At 42.9% G+C, this 6000-nt stretch overlaps 1 protein-coding gene across 3 annotated transcripts in view; it reads left to right on the top strand.

The window, feature by feature from the left end:
• The first annotated feature begins 405 nt into the window (after positions 1-405).
• Positions 406-6000, top strand: part of ROBO1 (roundabout guidance receptor 1) — a 1048580-nt gene continuing 1042985 nt past the window's right edge. For all 3 annotated transcript variants that reach the window (XM_026652616.2, XM_026652620.2, XM_026652612.2), the window contains exon 1: positions 406-466. The gene's annotated coding sequence lies outside the window, so the exon portion shown is untranslated. The remainder of the gene's footprint in view (positions 467-6000) is intronic.

Genomic DNA, 6000 nt, shown 5'->3' with positions numbered 1-6000 from the left:
AATCAATTAAACAAGATTCCCCGCCTCCTCTACCTCCCCCTTCTCCTCCAAATCATTCCTTCTCCAAAGCTGCTTGCATATTGCTGCTTTGTAGTTTCTCAGAGACAGAGCAGTAGGACCCAGGGGCCTTCCACAGCCACCAATAGAAGCTCATACTTCGGTCTATTTGTATGCAATGCCTTCTGCTCTACGCATTAATAGTAATACAGATAACGGGTCTGAAAGAATTCTCTTCTGAAGAAGGATTTGATTTTCCAGGGTCCTGATATTGGGAAGAAATCCGGTTTCATCCCCCTTTATATTTAAAAGTCTTTTGAGCAGCTTGTCTTTTTTAACTAAAAAAAAAAAAAAAAAAAAAAAAAATTTTTAAAAAAAAAAAAAAAAAAAAAAAGGTCTCTCTATGCAAGGAAAGTTGCAAGGACTGAATCATGGAACTGCTAGTTTTCTGAAAATCTTATCTCACAGGGTAAGTCCCCCAAATGACAATGCGGCGGATGATATTAAAGACCCGTCTAGAAGTTCAAGAGGGGTGCAATTGTTTTGTAGTTATGCTGCATTCATGAATAGGTTTAAAATAAGTCAATAGTTTCTAAAATAAATGGGGAATGATCAAAGAGGGAAACCCTAATGCAGACTTAGTACAATGACCAATCCAACAAGTTTCTTTGCAGGTACTGTAGATTTGTTTATTGTCTCTAAAGTTGTCAGGTTACTGTGGGATGGGATTCTGCGTTATTGTCACTGTTTTTTAAATTATTATTAACAAAGAAGTTTTAAAGCTGTGCATTCTTCATCCCTTGGTGTGTTTGAGTGTGAGCGCACGGGTTAAAACATCTTTTTAGAGCGATTTCACGGTGCATTTCAGCTTTGCCTTTCGCTTTCATCTCGCTATTGCTGCAAAACGGGGAGCCGATGCCTTGGTTGCTGATTGAGTTACAGGCTCTCCGCGTTTGGCGGGGTAACTTTGCAGAGGTCTGCGCCTGTTTAATGGTTTATAGGCGAGCTGAGTAAACAAACTGGATTAGCAAAGGAAGGCTGGCACTACTGCAATAGACCTCTGCAACTTTGAGCAACATTCGGGGGATTGTCCTTGTACTTTCCCTATTTCGGACAGTTTGTACGTGAGCAAGAAATTTAATCTAGTAGGTTTCCACTAATGTCTTTCCTCCTCTTTTGGATGTCTCGTTCGAGGAGAAATACTGTGGTTATAAACTCTGCCTCCCTTCTCCCTTACAATCCTTGTGCAGTCCGCCGCTTTGTGATGGGCAAGAGGGAAATAATTTAACCCTTTGTAACCCCAGGGGTATAAAATGAGAGAACCTCTCTGCCTCCCCAACTCCCCTTGTGTTGGCTGGGAGTAAAACGCTAGGGAGCTTTCAGCTGGGAAGCATATTGTAAGGAGGGGAGCCTGGCAGCGTCTGAATTATTGATGAAGGGCTCTGAGCTGCTGTCGGGGCAAGCGTCCCCCTCTCTTAGGAGGCTGCGGGTGGCGGGATCGCTGAGTGCTCCGCTTGGGTCTGCAGTGCGCGCCGCTGCCGCACACAATGGAGAGAGACCCCTCTGGGCTGGCGCGGGGAGGGGCGGGAAGGAGCTCTCCGGCTTCGCTGCAGCAGCTGCTCCCGCTGCTGCAGTGCCGCAAAACCTCCCCATCGCCTCTCGCCCGTCGGAGACCGTCCATTCGCGGCTCTGCCGCCTCCCCTGCAAAGTTCCCCATTTCGGGCGCTCGCTAGGGAAAGCCGCTCGGCAGGGGCGCGCTGACATTGGGGGGACAAGGCGCGTGAGGAGACCGCTAGATGCCGCCTAACGAGGGAGAGGAGCGCAGAGGGTTTGTGCTCCCCCTCCCCCCCAACCTGCTGCTTGGCACATAAAAGTAACTGCCATAAACCCCCCTGTGGCGGAGAGCAGCGCCAGCCTCCCGCGGAGTTCCCGCACTTTGCACACGCGCTTGTTCCCCGGGGCAGGCGGGCACTGGGAATTGCGGGTAGCAGGTGCCTCTGGAGGATCTCACGCCGCCTGTGCTAAAGTGGTTGGAAGTTTGTCCTGGTAGCGTCCCTGCTGCGTCTTCCTCTGGGGAAGCAACAGCGTGAGGGGGAAGTCTGCGCCCCGGACTGGGGCACCAGGTCACCGGGGGGCTGCTCTCCTCTAGCGAGGGCACGGTTACCTAAGGAAGGGCCCTTGCTTGCATGCCATGGCAAAGGGGGACATCAGGGCCCCCCCCCCCCCCCAAAGACGCCTTTGTGGCGTGTTGAGTTTAATGAGCGAAAGGCGCTCGGGGGCTTCTTGCTGCGCGAACAGGTGCAATGCACCATTTGACATGGCGTGTGAGGAGGCAAAGGTCCCACCCAAGGCTTCTCGGGATAAGGAGGAGGGGGGGCGCAGACTAGCGCTGAGCTCCTTCCCAGCACTCTGACCGCAACAGGGGTTTTGCCACCTGGCGGGGATTTCAACGGCTGAGGCAGTGTCTCTGTAATACTGTACTTGAAAGTCAATTAAAGCTTAGTAATTATTATGACCTCATAATTGAATTTCCCTGATTTTAATTTGGCCTCGTTAGTAGATGGAAGGGCGGCTTCCCAGGAACACCTGGGTGCTGTATGATGACCCTGGCTACTCAATAAATAGCATTCCCCTTTAAGACTGTATGGAGCCTTTACTACAGCAAGATAGTGGAGCATCCTGTCTTTTGCACAAGACGTAAAACACAGGTCGGGATCATTTGTTGTCCTTAGAGATCCTATAGTTTTGGGTTGGGGTGTGTGTGTGTGAGTGAAATAATCTTCATATTTTGGCCTAACTCAAATTTGAGTAGTTAGTTTGCTTTCAAGCTTTCCCTGGCAGGCTGGTTGGATATGATTGTTCAGTTCTTCTTCTAAATTTGTTTACCATTTTGTATATTATTAAACAGTTACACTCTTCACAACAAAGATATTTGAAGGAATCCCAGTTTGTCACATACTCCTGAAGTAAATGGAAATTTTCATATTGGTTTCAGTGGGTATAGAATTGAGCCCAGTATCATTTAGTCAGGAATACTTAATTGAAACATGGCCCCATATTTAAATTTTGTGAAAACAAGCTTTTACAAAACCTATGAGAAATGTTTCCATGATTTAATACACATGGAAGAGTTGATTTAAGTATTTTTCTGCAGTGTTCACTCCCAAACATTACAGCCGTTGGAACCCAAATGTGAAACTGACAATTAAAAAAAAACCCAAAAAACAAAAAATTGATTGAGTAGATTTTCAGTGCCTAAGTTGAAGAAATGCAAAAAGTAAACATACAAGAATAATGAAGTTAGATAAGTTTTCTTAAAATAAATTTATAAATATATCAGCAACATAAGGAAATTAGATATTTTTAAGTTGACAGTGTTTCTTTAAGCCCACTGGAGTCTTTAAAGGTTAAATAGTTAACTAGTGGATTTAAAATAATTTTCTAATTTTATTTATTTTTATCAGTCACCTTTTATTTAGAAATAGCTTAACTTAATTTGTAAGTAGTACTGTAAAAAAAAATTAACACAACCATTTGTTGTGCTAAGCACTGAAGAGAGGTTTTGTTTGTTTGTTTTAAAAAGAGAAACAACAATTTTGTATTGTGTACTAAGTGCAAGCAATCTCCTAGTATTCTGTAGATGGAAGAAGCTGGTCTTCTGCTCCCAGACCAGCTGGCATAGGCTAAATCCAGGCCTCTGCAGGCAAAGTGGACTTCATTACAAAAGGTTCCTTACAGTCAAAGTTCATCTTCTGCCACCTGGGAAGTATAAGATTTTGCTGGAACCAGTTTGTAAGTGAAAGAAAATAAAGATTTTCCTGCTGTAAATGGAGGAATTAAGGCTGGCATACTAACAAACAGCCTGATTCTTTCCTTTGTTACATAAATTTTATACTGAGGTAACTCTATTGAAGTCAGTGGAGTTACAGTGACATAAAACTGGTAGAGAATTAGGCCCAGCATTTGGAAAGGGGGAGGGGGAGAATACTGCTGATACAGCTCTGCAAACTGAAGTCTTTGAGGTGAGTGAGGTCTCATCAGACAAAAGTCTCTCAACAAACAAGATTAGGTTGCAATTCACAAGCTGTTTGTGTGTGCCCAGATACCCTAGAAATACTTACAATAGTAGTATGTCATTAACGTTTGAACAGAAATCTTCATTGATTTCAGTGGGACTGCTAACTAAAAATCAATGACATAAGAGTCTTGATCAGGCAACCAATCTGAAAGACAGTTTAGCTGCTGCTGTTTGACTTTCTAGTTGCAAACCAACTTTTTTATCCTTCTTTCTAATGGGGAATAATCACCAGTTGTAAGTTGGCTGAAACCTCCCCCATCTCCAGACATCCCACAGTGCAATCACTGCAATGAGTGCAGGCACCTGTGGTCTGTCTCATGCTGCTGTAGAAAGAGACAAGAGATTTAACCCTCTCTCTGTCAAATACTGGATGAAGTCTATATTCCCTACATGGTGTATAGAAAGGACTGACTTGATGTCTTAGCAAATGGGAGATTAATTGGATGCTTCCCTATATGGCATGCTTGGCCTTCCCCTGTTGAGTACTATTATTTATTAATTACTATGGTTTGTGCTCAGCCTTTTATTTTTATTTGAGATACACTAAATAATGTGGGACTCTCTCTACATAAATTCTTCATAGACTCCTCCATGGATGATCTAAGATGTCCAGCATGATCTGTGGTGAACAACAGGGTGATAGAAAGGTAGACCCTCACATATATATCTTTCGTTGAAAGGAAGAGAGACGAATTATTTAAAAAAAAACCTAAACATACATTTTAGTTTCTAGAGTTGGATAAATCCCCTCCAGAGACTCTGCTTTAGATCTGGCTCAAGATAAAAAGGAAATTTGTTCAGTCAATATCAGTCCCACCATATTTATTAAAATTGGAAAAACACACATCTGGTTTTGCACAATTTAGCAGGCCTGGTCTTCCCTGTCAGGAGAGGCTTAGAATATCAGAGTAGTTGCAGTTCAAGACTGGCACAGTGATATTGGCATTGGTGCTCTTTGAAAAAGCTCATTGTGGATCAAACTGGTGCCATGTGTTGCTCTTTGATGAGGGTTAACATGTAATGGGCATGCCAATTCATCTATCTTTTGGGGAAAACAATTCAGAAAATGTTTGATTCATTTTGAAAATAAGTCCCCATTTTTGGTAAAAATGAGTGTGCACTAACTGGATTGCATTTATATCTGTCTGACTTTATTTTATGAGATTATTTATTTGAATTCTAACAATGTTTACTAAACATTTGAAAAGTAAATAATTATAGGAAAGTTACCTATATTCAGTAAAATAATAGAAATAAAAGTATTTTATAAGCTTATATTCAAAATCTAGTCATCCATATTCTCATTGCAGAGTAGTGACCGCACCCCACCATCAGCAGCATCTGAACAAAGAGCCAGTGTATCCAGATCAGGAATGCCCACTCCTCTTGCACAATGTAAGGGGAATCCAATGGTGATATAAACTCAGTGTAGAAGATCCTATGCCATCTCCCACTTTCCTGTTGTCTGTATTATAGGAAAAGGGGATGTGGCCAGAGGAAAGCTGGGACAACCATACAGAGTAACAATTTCCAGCTGTGGTTTTGTTATTTTAGGGCTGTCAGCAGCTGCCCTAAATTAGAGCAGCCCCTAAGCAGGTTTAATTAATAGCTGGAGACCATCCCTGCACTCAGTGGCGTTAGGTTTGAGAACGCACAAAGATGAGTTTTCTGCTTTGCACTGTCACACCTCAATCTTAACTTGAGCTGCATGCTTCTGGTGTAACGGATGGTTTCCCTGAATTGGTAGATACTAAATATTTCTTTATTATCCTCATCATTGAATGTGTGGCCCATACCTTATTTACTCCACACCATTCAAACCCTGCATGGATTACAGAATTATGGGCTTTACTATGGCACCCATTTCCATAGTATCTGACTGTTTCACAAATGTTAATGAATTTATCTTTACAACAGCCTTGTCA

The sequence above is a fragment of the Terrapene carolina genome, unplaced genomic scaffold, assembly GCF_002925995.2.
Source record: "Terrapene carolina triunguis isolate 2854851 unplaced genomic scaffold, T_m_triunguis-2.0 Scaffold38, whole genome shotgun sequence".
NCBI lineage: Eukaryota > Metazoa > Chordata > Testudines > Emydidae > Terrapene > Terrapene triunguis.
Note: the sequence above shows the minus strand (reverse complement) of the source record. Positions and strands in the feature narration are given on the sequence as shown.